General features: G+C 40.3%; 1 long non-coding RNA gene across 1 annotated transcript; it reads right to left on the minus strand.

Moving 5' to 3' along the window:
* Window positions 1-3340: 3340 nt before the first annotated feature.
* Window positions 3341-12996, minus strand: LOC149448818 (uncharacterized). Its single transcript, XR_016315487.1, has 4 exons — window positions 12967-12996; window positions 11832-11888; window positions 4733-4789; window positions 3341-3788 (listed from the first exon to the last, which is right to left on the minus strand). It is a non-coding gene; the product is annotated as an uncharacterized LOC149448818 (long non-coding RNA).
* Between the last annotated feature and the right edge of the window lie 1198 nt (window positions 12997-14194).

Genomic DNA, 14194 nt, shown 5'->3' on the forward strand with positions numbered 1-14194 from the left:
TGTAACACAATCTAGTACAGTATAGAACCATACGACAACTAACCCTCTCTACATAGACTGTCAATTCTCCCTAAAATACTACTGACTGAAAACTGACAAATGACTGCAGGCAAACCATCATTTTAAAGTGAGGAGGATGGCATATAACAAAGCTCCATTATTTTAAACCTTTTCCTCCTTTGACATATTTGGATATTTGCATATACTGGTTCCAATGTATTTTTTGGTTATGTGCATAATGTTTACCTTTTCTACATACCTGATAAATTGTATGGTAGTGTGCTATTGACAGAGAAAATATAAAAAACTGGGATATCTGAAATAAAGCAAATGGGGGAAAAATGAAATGCAATATAAAACATTAGGACTGTAACATATAGCATCTCTTCATGGAAATGTTTTGCAGAAGCTGGGCTGACAACCCTGTCTCAGTTGCCCTGAAATCCCAAGCAGTGTTATCAGCCAGTGTTGTTCTCATTTCCTGGATTACAAAGCACACCCTTCTCCTAATTCTTACAATAGGAGTTAGATTTTTGGTAGTCCAGCAGAGAAAGAATGACCTGGGCAGGGCTGACAACACTGCTTGAGATTTCAATGCAAAAACACAAAGTTGTCATCTCATAACAAGTAAGAAGCTCAGTCTATATATGGCAAATCAACAGGTAGGATATGTTTTCTGACTTGGAAAACACTACCACACATTCAGTTGTTTCTCTGAACTGTAAACACGGAGGAAATTCGCCACAATATGCAGATCACCACACTGCAATCCTTGTAATTTGGCACAATATAGTATAGTATAGAGCCGTATAGAAACTAACTCTTCCTTCACATACTGTCAGCTCTCCATAAATTACCAACACAAACTGACAAATGACTGTTGGTAACCCACCTTTTTAAAGTGAGGGGCTGGCAAATATAAAAGCTTCTAACACTGACCCCTCTAAGTCTAATGATTTAAAGGCCAGACAATGCATTGTGGTTACTAAGAATTTGGTCTGTCAAATATTGTTACATAGTTACATAGTTATGCAGGCCATAGACGGGATGAAAATTGGCAGATTTTTCCAGCGAAAAAAAAATCGGCCGATTTTCGCACCGTTAGTGGGTTAATTGGTTGGTCGTTTTTCGGGGTTTTGGCACATTTTTTTTATCTGTCAAGTTGGAAAATTCAGGGCCGATTTTGACGATTGGCCAATTTTCCTGGCAATGATGGGCAAATCGACCGATTGTTTTACCAATAAATAAATCTGCGCTTGAGCTGTGACCTGCAAGAAGAAGAAGAAAAAGAAGAAGAATTCCAGTCCGCTATTATATTTTATATGAAAAGTCTTGCGGTTGCAACAATGTATCTATTTGTATCCGAATAAAAACATCTGTATCCAAAATGGATACAAATGGATACATTGCTGCAAACGCAAGACTTTTTCATGTAAAATATAACAGCGGAGCTCCCTGCAAGGGACAGAAGTAATTATGGGGTTAAATGCCGGCCGTAGACGGGATGAAAATCGGCCGATTTTTTTACCGTTGGTGGTAACGTCGGCCGATCGAATTACCGATTTTTCGGGTTTTTTTTATAATAAAATGGTCGGTTTTCGACCTGTCTATGGCCTGCATTAGTCTGGCTGGAAAAAAGACAAAAGTCCATCCAGTTCAACTATTAAAAAAATAAAGTTATATTTCCTATACCCACAGTTGATCCAGAGGAAGGCAAAAAAACCCCAGCAAAGCATGATCCAATTTGCTCCCGCAGGGAAAAAAATTCCTTCCTGATCCCCCGAGAGGCAATCGGATATTCCCTGGATCAACTTTACCTATAAATGTTAGAATCCAGTTATATTCTGTGTATCTAAGAAAGAATCCAGGCCTTTTTTGAAGCAATCCACTGAGCTGGCCAGAACCAGCTCTTGAGGGAGTCTATTCCACATTTTCACAGCTCTCACTGTGATGAAACCTTTCCGTGTTTGGAGATTAAATTTCTTTTCCCCGAGACGTAAAGAGTGTCCCCTTGTCCTCTGTGATGACCTCAGGGTGAATAACTCTACACCGAGTTTACTATATAAACCACTGATGTATTTATACATGGTGATTGAAAGGAATGATTTTCTTTTTCCCTCAGAGACCCCCGGTCTGTGGAGAGATTCCTGGTTTATCAGCAGAATTCTGGGAACACCCCTTGAACACGGGAATAACGGCAGCTTATGCTCAGAGATGTTCAAAGTTTATTAGACATTAATAAGATTATATAGACTACAGATAATAATAAGGGAGGGGGGAGCGAGTTTCAAAACTGTAACTTGTAACTTTCCATCATGAGCTAACTACATAAAACATAACATATACATTTCTTGGTACAAATTGTTTTGGCTAACTTTCTGGAATACAGCCAGACAAAGACATTGTCAGGGTCATGTTAGCTTCTGTTGATACATCCTTGAACAACCAAAAACAGTTTCATTAAACTTCTAATATATCTACAAAAAGCTAACTTAATACTTAAAATGGCGTACATAATACAAAATGGAAGTTATCTAGATCCTTTCAGTGATCATATTCCCCCTTAATCTCCTCTTCTCAGGAGAGAATACATTCAGTTCCTCTAATCTTTCCTCATAGCTGAGCTCCTCCATGCCTCTTATCAGTTTGGTTACCCTTCTCTGTACTTTCTCCAGTTCCCCAATGTTCTTTTTGTGAATTGGTGCCCAAAACTGAACTGCATATTCCAGATGAGGTATTACTAATGATTTGTACCGGGGTAATATGATATCTCTCTCTCTGGAGTCTATACCTCTTTTAATACAAGAGAGGATTTTGCTCGCTTTAGAAACCGCAGCTTGGCATTGCATGCCATTATTAAGCTTGTGATCTACTGTATACTATATATAAATATGTATATGTTTTTCAGGCATTTTTTATCCCTTAATAATTGGTCTCCTTCCTCTAGTGCTTTCCTTTGGCTAAAACAAAAACAACTGAAGCTTAAATACACATTTAAAATGCTTTAAATACGCTTCTAACTTATTTTATGCGCCCTCAAGAGCGCTCACAAATACATGCCTGAAAATCTTAATGTAGCCTTATGGAAAAGTAACTGTGAAAAATGCAGCTGCAACTTTAACCAATATTTGTTTTCTTACTTTCCATGCTATATAACTCAGATTTGGCAGACGTGTGTTCTTTGCTTAAAAAGTTTGTGCTACAGTTGCAAGAAAAAGTATGTGAACCCCTTGGGATTACATGGAGTTTTGCATGAATTTGGCATAAAATGTGCTCTGAACGTCATCTAAGTCACAACAATAGAAGAACACAGTCTGCTGAACATAATACTACACAAACATTAGATGTTGCCATTGTTTAATTGCACATAACATATAAACATTCACAGTGCAGGGAGGAAAAAGTATGTGAACCTTTGGACTTAATAACTGGTTGACCCTCCTTTGGCAGCAATAACCTCAACCAAACGTTTGCTGTAGTTGCAGATCAGACCTGCACAAGGATCTGGAGTAATTTTGGACCACTCCTCTTCACAAAACTGTTTCAGTGTAGCAATATTCTTGGGATGTCTGGTGTGAATCGCTCTCTTAAGGTCATGCCACAGCATTTCAATCGGGTTGAGGTCAGGACTCTGACTGGGCCACTCCAGAAGGCGTATTCTGTGCTGTTGCAGCCATTTTTTTGTTGAATTACTTGTATGCTTTGGGTCATTGTCCTGTTGCATCACCCATCCTCTGCGGAGCTTCAGTTGGCGGACAGATGGTCGTACGTTTTCCTGCAATTTCTGACTGAAATAGAAAAAAAATGGGGAAAAATGAAATGCAATTTACAACATTAGGACTGAAACATAAATATTTCAAAATGGACCGCGGTAAGGTCACAGATCAACTAAATCCAATGTGCAATTTAAAGTGATATCAATCAACAAAATTCAAATACAATATTAATATTCAGTCCCAACATGTGAATAATTAGTGCAATGGTGCTGTATCTTTAACGGTGAACCTCCATATTGGAATGACAAGTGCTTCACTGCGTTCACACTGGTGCCTCACATAGATGTAAACTCAACGTCATTTCATGACCACCTATCTCTAGGTAAGTCACACTCGCTTTTGGGACCATCCCAATATGCAGTATGGTCCTGATGGCCGTTATTCCTTCACCCTCTTAACCGTGGTCTCTGGTAGTAACCGATAACTTTCCACTAGGACTGCATCAATATTAGAAAACTCCTCTCCTCCACAGGCAGCATTTCATATTTTTGTAATTTCATGACCACCTATCTCTATGTAAGGACTGAAACATAGCCCATCTCTTCATAGAAATGCTTTACATAAACTGGGATGACGACCCTGCCTTGGCTGCGCTGAAATCCCAGACAGACAGTCTTAGCAGCCAGTTTTTATTTCCGGGAATACAAAACACACACTTCTCCTAATTCTGCTAACATACAGAGAAGTTGTTCGATAGTTCACTTCTATATGTGCACAAACACATGAATATACACCTGAAAATCTGTATGCTTGGGTGTTAATGCAGCCTTTTGGAAAACTAGCTATGAAAAAAGCAGTTGTGGGTTTAACCAATAATTAATCATAAATAATCTTTGCTTAAATATTTTGTGCTAATTTTCCTCCTTTGTCATATTTGGACGTTCATATTATTTGCATATACTGGTTCTGATGTATTTTATGGTGTTATGTGCATAACATTTACTTTTATTACATACCTGATACATTGTGTAATGGCATCTTACCAAGGGAGGAAACGGAAGAAACTGGGATGACTGAAATAAAGAAAATGGGGAAAAATTAAATGCAATATACAACATTAGGACTGTAATATATCATATCTCTTCATGGAAATGTTTTACAGAAGCGAGGTTGACATCCCTGACTCAGCTGCTCTGAAATCCCAGACAGTGATAGCAGCTAGTATCAGCCAGTGTTGTTCTTATTTACAGAACTACAAAACACACTTCTCTACTAAATCTTATATAGAGCAGATGTTCAGTAGTCCAGCAGAGGAAGATTTACTCAAGGGCTGACAATGCTGCTTGGGATTTCAGTGCAAAAGAAGTTAGGAGTGCAGTCTGCCTTTGGCAGATCAATAGATAGGATTTGTTTTCTTACTTACACTGCCACAGATTTATTTTTTCCTCTGAACTGTAAACATAATGAGAGTCAACAATATGCAATCCACCACACTGCAGTCCTCAGTAATTCAGCCCAATATAGTACAGTATAGAGCCATATAGCAACTAACTCTCCCTACACACACTGTCAGCACTCCCTAAATTAATGCAACACAAACTGACAAGTGACTGCTGGTAACCCACCTTTTTAAAATGAAGGAGCTGGAACATAAAGCTCCCATTGGTCCCTCTACATCAAACCGCTGAAGTTCAAAGACCAGAAAGTGTGTTATGGTTACTAAGACTTCATTCTTGTAAATATACCACATTAATTCACAATCACAAACTTTGAACTTGCAAGCTTCATGGCAAACCAAAAGCTTCATCCCTTGTATCTGGCCTCATTTGCTGGTAGCAAAGGTCTTTTCCTCCTAGTGCTTTCCCATGGCTAAAACAAAAACACCTGAAGCTTAAATAGTCTTGAAATACACTTCTATACCCGTGCAAAAATGCCCACAAATATATGCCTGACAATCAGTCTGCTCAGGTATTAATGAAGTCTTAAGGAAAAGTAGCTGTGAAAAAAAGCTTTAACTAATCATTTTTTATCTATTAATTTTCAATGATTTATATAACTTGGGGGTTGGCAAGAATGTTTTGTTATATGCTTATATATTTTTGCTAAAACTTCTTCGTCATATGCAAACATTTTATGTTATTTGCACATGCTTGTGCCAATGCATTTGTTTTAGCAAAGTCCACTTCTTCAATGGAAATTATGCATAATTCCAACAAAAGGTTCACAGTTGGTAATAGATCTCCCCTTTAGATGCGCTCAAATGTTCCTCATCAACCAAAAACCAGATGTTAATAATATGATGTTAGCTGAAACAAGGGAATGCAAATCCTTTTAGAGTGCCCCTATCAAATTGGTCGTGCTGGTATGTCTGTCAATTCCAACATGTCCCACTTGGTGGGGGCACCCTGGGCTGATTTGCATTCTCTTGCTTCTACTAACAATGAAGCTTTTACTGGAAACTGTATATGTTCATGTGAAGAAGTGCATTTTGCTCCAACAAACAAACTGAACCAAAAACCAGCATATGCAAATAGTATAAATGTAGAAACGAACAAAGATGTAAATATGGATAGATTGTTTTATACAGTAAATAGCAGTTATATGAAAACCAAAATTATGATTCACCTATTGGCAGGTGCAGTTAGCTTGCTAACCACTAAATAGTTCTGTTTCCGATATGATCTGGTGTAAGGAAATTGGTAGTTGGGCGTGGGGCCCCTTAGGGATGTGCTGATACCGGTATCGGTGCCGATAGCGGGTATTCTCACAAGTACTTGCAAAAATGCTAACGATACCTGAAACGGATATTTTGCGGTGCAATTTGCATCAATGGACGCAACTTGCACCGCAAAGAATAGCAAGCGATTTAAACAGGACTGGGGTACGATTCCTGTCCAAATTGCATGTGGTTTGCCCACTGCTCCTGTGTGAACCCAGGCTTGTCCTAGACTGAGTTCACGAAAGAGCGGTGCTAGAAGTCTGTCACAGACCCATTCTGTAAAAGCACAGACATGGCAATTCGCACAGGAGGCTGCATCCTCCCTTCCATGTATTCTCAGATAAATATCTCTTTGTTAATGGGAGTGGCAGGGGGCTGGAACACAAGCCTGCGGTGTCCTCTCCAAATGTCATCCCTACAAGGAGAGGTCTGGGGATTGGAAATCTCCCTGGCTTGCTCATCTCTCATTGCAGGGATGACAGTACGGCTAGACTGTTTTTGATTTGTCAGCACAGTCACCAATCAGAAGCCGTCTAGCCTGTGCTGTCATCCCTGAAAGGAGAGGAGAGAAAGCATGGGGTTTTCAAAAACCCTGCTGTAGTGATGTAATGGGTGGCGTTAGTGGCAATACAAATGCCAGGATGGGAAGGCCTTGTGAGTTGGGGCATGGGAATCAAACACCCTAGAGCTATCTGGATTTAGTCGACTACTGCCCTTATGAGGGCTGAAACCTCAGGTGAGGTAAAACACACCCAGTAGGACCAGCTATAGTCACCCTTACTCTTATATGGTTGTCTGTGGGCATGGGCAGGTTTCAAAAGTCCTTTTAGGCCACTCCAGAATCCTTTGAAGTGAGTACTAGTATACCTGGGAGTGAGTGTGTCATCCGGGAACATACCCGGCTTGGTAGAGCTATGGAGAGGACATTGAGATAGAGAGACTGGTATACTAATGAAGGTAGCTTCTTTATACTTCGTATACATAGGGAAAGTGGTCCCAACTCTGTGGTGGAGAGGAGGTGATATATGAAGATAGCTTACAAAATTATATGCTGGTGTTCTGCGTCTAAATGGCAGCTACAGAATGCCTGCTTCTGTGCGTGGCATTCGAAAGCGAATAATTCTGTCAGTATGTCAATGTGATGTCAGATGTCATGGCTATCTTAAGTTACAGTAAAGTGCAGAAAATATATTTCATGTGTTGACATTCCTTTATTCTTGAATATTAAAGTGAAACTTTAGTCAGAAAATTCTTGCTAGATCACTTCAGGCTGGCCCGTTTTTCAGGTATAGCTATGTAAAACATTAAAAATACATGCCTATACTGTTTAAAATCCAGTAACACACTGGCAGCCTCCAGCAAGAAGAAACAGGAACAATGCTGGAGGCAATTTACAGCACACACTAACTTTGGTAGCATAATTATTAACCACTTCCCGACCGGCCGTTGTATATAAACGGCCGGACGGTGGCACTGCAGGCTCGGGTGGCCGTTTATAAACGGCCTCCCTGCACCCTGCTTGTGCGCGCTCCCCAGGAGTGCGCAGCACCACGATCCGGTGCCCGCTGTGTCCTCCGGTCGTTGGATGGGACCTCTGTACGAGGTCCCGATCATGTGATCACTCATTGGCCAATCAGTGATCACATGCAAAGTAGTAAGCAAGATGTCACTTCTGACATCATTGCTTACTACGTGTGAAATCTGTGAATGATCACAGAGGTCACATGGTACAAGGCTATTCACAACAGCCTTGTACCATGTGACAAGCTGTGACCATTCACAGCTCACTCAGTAGTTCTCAATGGCTGCAGGAATGCAGAGAGAAAGATAAATGATTGCTTTTACATCCTATATGGGTGTAAAAGCAATCAGTGTAAAAAAAAAAAAAATATCTTCATCACCCCCCAAAAGTAGTACACTGCTAGGGTGACAGTATGTAAAAAAAAAAAATAATAAAATAAATAATAATATAAAAAAAAAAATAAATGTAAAAAAAAATGTTTAAAAATTATAATTTTTGGTTATAAACTAATTTGGCTTTTTTTTTTTACTAAAAAGATAACGGAATAAATTTTGGCCAAGATTTATGATGAAATATTATTTATTTGCAAAATTTTATAAAAAAAACACTTTTTTTCAAAATTTTTGGACATTTTTATTTACATAGCAAAAAAAATAAAAATCCCAGTGGTGAATAAATACCACCAAAATAAAGTTTTATCTGTCTAAAAAAAATGGTAAAAAATTCATATGGGTACAGTGTTGCATGACCGCGCAATTGTCATTCAAAGTGTGATAGCGCTGAAAGCTGAAAATTGCCTTGGTCAGGAAGGGGGTAAAAGTGTCCGGACTGGAAGTGGTTAATGTGGAATGTATGTTCCTTGCTAAAGAACTTTATTTTTTATCAAGCTGTTATGAGTAAAGTTCTGCTTTAAAGCCTATGGCTGGGAATTTTGTGTTTGGGGCTACAGCCAGGAGTTTGACACAATATCGCAAAGGGCTACAACTACCAGCAGATATTCAACTGTCCTATTCAAGAAGAGTGGTGGGGGCTTTCATGCCTTGGTAAACACACACCAATCGCAGCCATCCTGTCAGGAATGGACTTGCTAATAATGGTGGGACTCACCTGCCTTGTGGGCTGCAGTACCAGGGCTGGCCAGCGGGTGCTCTCAGCAATCAGAGACTCACCCCTGCAGTCAGCCAAACACCTGAAGCTGATTGCAGGGGTTGTATTTACGGAATGGCCAGACTCACAGTCAGGGCCTTGGTGTGTGTTTTTCCATGGGCCCCTGTATCTTGTATCCTGTGTTCCTGTTCCTGTTCCTGCCTGACTTGTTGCCGACCCTGCCTGATCCTGACCTCTGCTGACTTCTCCTGCTTGATCCCTGGCTTGTGACCCTGACCATTCTCTGCCTAACCCTCTGCACCGCGCTGCCCGTGAGTTACTGAACCCAGCTTGTGACCCCCGACCACTCTCCCGCCTGTTCCTGGTACTCCGTTTGCCCATTTGCTACTGACCCAGCCTGCCTGACGACTCTTGCATTGTATGTATTGTTATCTGTAGGTGGTTTGGTTTGTTTGCACTGTGTTTATGTTTAGTTTTGCACTGCGTTTTGTATTGTTAGTCTTAATAATAGTCTTAAAAATATGACTAATCGTGCCAAATAGCTGTCTTGGTTAAGGAAAGTAATCATATGAAGCCATTTATTATCACATCGTAGTTTGGCTCCTTTTTATATCATAACAGCAGGAATCACCCAAATGGCCCTGATCAAAAGCTTACATACCCTGGAATGTTTGGGATTGGTACAGACACACACTTTAAAATGGCAATTAAAAGGGTAATTTCTCACATCTGTGGCTTTTTAAATTGCAATTAGTGTCTGTGTTTAAATAGATAGTTTGTTAGCTCTCACGTGGATGCACAGAGCAGGCTAAATACTGAGCCACGGGGAGCAGAAAAGAACTGTCAATAAACCTGCTTAACAAGGTAATGGAACTTTATAAAGATAAAAAAGGATATAAAATCTGAACACTGCTAAAATAGGGATAATTAATTAGCAATGTTTAACAGGTTGTACAGTCATGAGTAGTAAGCTTCAAGTATTTAATTTCAATACCAGCAGCAAGAGAGGGAAGAAAAGGCTTGTTGACTTATCAGTTCCCTCCGTGCCACTGGAGCCGCAGTGGGGCATGCAGAGAATTCTGAAAATGTATACTCTGGCATAAATAGATATAGATACCATAAAATGATTAACAATGGTCTTAGAAGAGAAAAGGTCCCTTAACTAGAGATTGCAACTTCAGTCCTGCAATGTTTAAAGGTGCTGGTATGGTGGTATCTGCTGTCGTCTGCTAGCATTGGTGGGGCCCATAAGCATAAACTTCTGGTAACTGAGGTGTAAAGGTGTCTGCAAGCAGAATGATGACAGAAATAGGTTGGGCATCCAACCGCTCACAAATACTATGGTTTCCTAGAAATGAGAGTTTGTGCCAGGCTCTTGGCTGTTTGCAGGGAAGTACAGAGTTACGCCTGACAGCATGGCGAGCAGAGATGTCTGAAGACCGGACAGAAACAGTGCCAATGCAGAGAAGCTGATTCAATCCCAGTGGCAATCAGCATCACCACTGTGCTGAACTGATGTGCAGTGTCCTGCAGCAGTAGGCCAGCAATACTGTATGTCTTTAGAGGAGAATGGCAATCCCCCTGTGTTCAGCTCTGAATGGAAAAGAAGAAGGGTTTGGCTGCACTCTGGAGAAATGATGAAAAAAGTGAAGATAATTTATTGATCCATAAAAGAACACAAACAGCACTAGGACAATACTGGCTGTTAATGCATTTCACACAATCACATTCTTAGTCATAATCAACTCTGAATCCCATGCAAAGAGAGCGAGCCAGTCCCTTGTTGTAGCATAACAAAATTGTGTAAAATATAGTAAGCGCTCTCAGTAATTTAGGATCCGACTTCCAATGGGAACATTGCTTAAGAATGCAGAACCAATGCGACTTTTGAGAACAAATACATAACATTATGAACTGGATTAGTATTTGCATTTCCTTAAACGAACCGTTCACTTTTATGAGAAAAACAAATGCATCATGCTACGTGTGATTGTGAGAGAAGCGAAGCCGGGTAACGTTCGGTGAGCGGTGTAGATTTCATGAAGCTTGCCCAAGATGTCTGAATGTTTAGTGTCTAATTTGTGGAAAGTGGAACAAGGTTAAATCAGAGCTGTTGCCAAGGACAACTAATCAGCTTCTTCAACTTTCACAGCCCCGAGTGATCCCTGTGTCAGCTCCTGAGAGGGGGAATTTTATATTGATTGATTCTTCTTTGACCTGCTAGACCACTCCTTCACCACATGAGGGCGCTTGATCTCCATCTTTCCCAGCTATTTCCATGACCAGACCAGAAAAGAGAGGGGAATCCTCAGGATATATATTCCCATGCGTATTACTTATACACTTTCTGGTTAGTGCGCATTCCTATCATTTGCACTGGGAATCAAGGAGCACCTTTTATTGGACTGTGTTTTATTATTATAATTTATGATTTATTAATAGCGCTGCATTTTGTATACATATTAACCTTGTTGTAGAATATATCAGCATTCTTCTCATTCTGCAGCAATCTGGTAGTTGTAGTTCAATCAACACTCAAGAATACAGGATGTATTGGCTAAAGGACCATGGGTTCCAAGATCCTCTGCTCTCGGAAAAACTGAATCCACTCTGCTACAGGAAGTGATGTAGCAGTCCCAGTACTGGGCACTCGGGGGAAAAGGAGTCTCATCTGTAAATGTCACACGATGGCATAATGATATAGCCAGCACCTGGCTACATATGTTTTGCATGTGTTGTGTGCATAATGTTTACCTTTTCTACATACCTGATAAATTGTTTGATAGCAAGTTACTGAAGGAGGGAAAGGAAGAAATTTGGACCACTGAAATAAAAAAAGGAGAAAAATTAAATGCAATATACAACATTAAGACTGTAGCATATCACATCTCTTCATGAAACTTTTTTGCAAAAGCTGGGTTGACAGCCCTGACTCATTGCTGCATTTAAATCCCAGATAGTGTTAGCAGCCAAATCTCATTTTCTGGACTACAAAACACACTCCTCTCTTAATTATTGTAACATACATGGGAGATGTTGTATTGGTGCTCCTAAAACATGAATTCAAAACAAATATCAAAACAAATGTGCAATGAATATATATACCAAACTATAAATAAATGAATATCTATAACACCACATATAATGCATGTGCATATATAATATCATAATTAGCACAGTCATCACACAATAAAACTAATTATAAAATAAATATATATAAAAGAATAACTATATCACTGCAATAAATCATCAAAAAATGCATAATAAGAACATACAGTATGTGCTTATGTGAAATGCATGTGCACACACAATATCACAAATAGTGCAAATACGTGTTCACACAAAGTGACACACATGTACAGTGCCTACACATGTTCAGTGGTATTCATACCACTTGAAATTTTCCTGAATTTGCAGGTACCCGCTCCCACTTCTGCGGAGTTGTCCCCCCCCTCCCTCCCCGTAGTCTTGTGGGACATGTGACAGGTACCAGAAGACCAGGGGGCCATTTACAAAGTGCAGCACTTCTCGCACATGCGCAGTGGGCACCCGGCTGTGAAGCTGCAAGCAGTCACAGCCGGGTGCCCACACTGAAGATGCCGGTGCGAGGGAGAGAAGACGGCAAGTGAAAGCAGGACACCGCTAGACTGAAGAACAGGTAGGACCGAGGAGCACAGTAGAGCCGAGCAGTATTCTAACATGGCAGCGGCGGGAAGACGGGCTGGCCGCTCCATATTTGCTCTATTAGATGCACAGACATTTCCCCCCATTTTTTTGGGGGAAAAAAGTGCGTCTTATGGAGCGAAAAATACGGTGCTTTGCTCAAGATGAAATTCATTTTTATGATGAAAATCTTAAAGGAATTTTACAAAAACAAAGCAGTTTAAATTTCTGCAACTTACCTGTTTTGTTTTTACAAAGTACTGTCCATCTAAGTACACTGAGAAGAAAAAGAGAAAACGGCAACTTTAGCTCCATGATTTCTGCATATAGGAATGATTTCTAGGCAATGCTGTTTTTCTAATGCCAATATTATCTTTATCCAAGCACATGAACTGAAGTTCCCATAAAATTGACCAGTACAATGCATTCAGAAATGGAGCACAGAATGCTGTTAAACTTGCCCTCACACACTGGGTGTATACTTTGCTCTGGTTAACAGGGAGGGGGTCAGTGTGCCTCTTACACAATTAGGTGTCCTTTTATCAAGCAGTGGTAAATGACCACTGCTCAGTTCTCTGGCATTCTCGGAGAACACAGTTCTCCTGTGAATGCCTTTTTATGAAGTGGTGTAGATCAGTTCTCCGAATGAAGGGAGAACGATCTACAAACGCTGAAAAATGGCTGCTTTTACTATAATCTTGTGAGATTACAGTAAGAGATCAGTCATACACCATTTACTTAGCAGCAGTAAATTATCGCTGCTTAATTTGCGGTTCCTCTGATTCTCCAGCTCTGAGCTGGAGAATCTGAAGGGAGAACATAGATCTCCAGTGAAGGGCTGACATTGCTCCTTCATATACTGGCCATCTGTGTGCTGAGATGATCAGCCGAGAACATGTTCTCCACTGATCATCTCTGTTTCCTAAACCACAAATGATTGGAGATCAGCAACAATCCTCAGGATCGCCACTGATCTCTGTTTCATAAAAGGACACCTATGCCAAGTAAAGTACTGGGAAAGCTGCCAGCATTTAGCTTTGGGAAGACGAGGACCAAGAACATTTGCTATGATGAAGCTCCCCCAAACCACCTAAATGAGCTAGAAATAACCACAAGGATAAAAGTGGGAAGCCACACAAACAATGCTGGAGCAAAGCCTGGGGAATTACTGTAGCTAAATTTAATCTCCAACTTTTAGTGAAGTGTAAATAGTTTACTAAACTGGTCCAAACAATCATAGACTAGACAAGGTTTATGTAGCAACCTCCTAGATAGGTGCTAGGATTACATTTAGCAGCTGATTAGTTAGATCTGTTCAGTGTTCTCAGCTGCTGCTGCAAGCTCCCTCTGCTTCTAAAGAGTGGTAGAATTCTGTGGGGCATAGATGTGGGGCAATGCAGATGGCAGTATGAATATTTATGCAGCCCTGGCCAATCGCAGGAATTAGGGCCCGAAAGACTTCTGGGT

The sequence above is a fragment of the Staurois parvus genome, unplaced genomic scaffold (assembly GCF_062004578.1).
Source record: "Staurois parvus isolate SC_StPar_1 unplaced genomic scaffold, SC_StPar_1.0 ptg000656l, whole genome shotgun sequence".
NCBI classification, from domain to species: Eukaryota; Metazoa; Chordata; class Amphibia; order Anura; family Ranidae; genus Staurois; species Staurois parvus.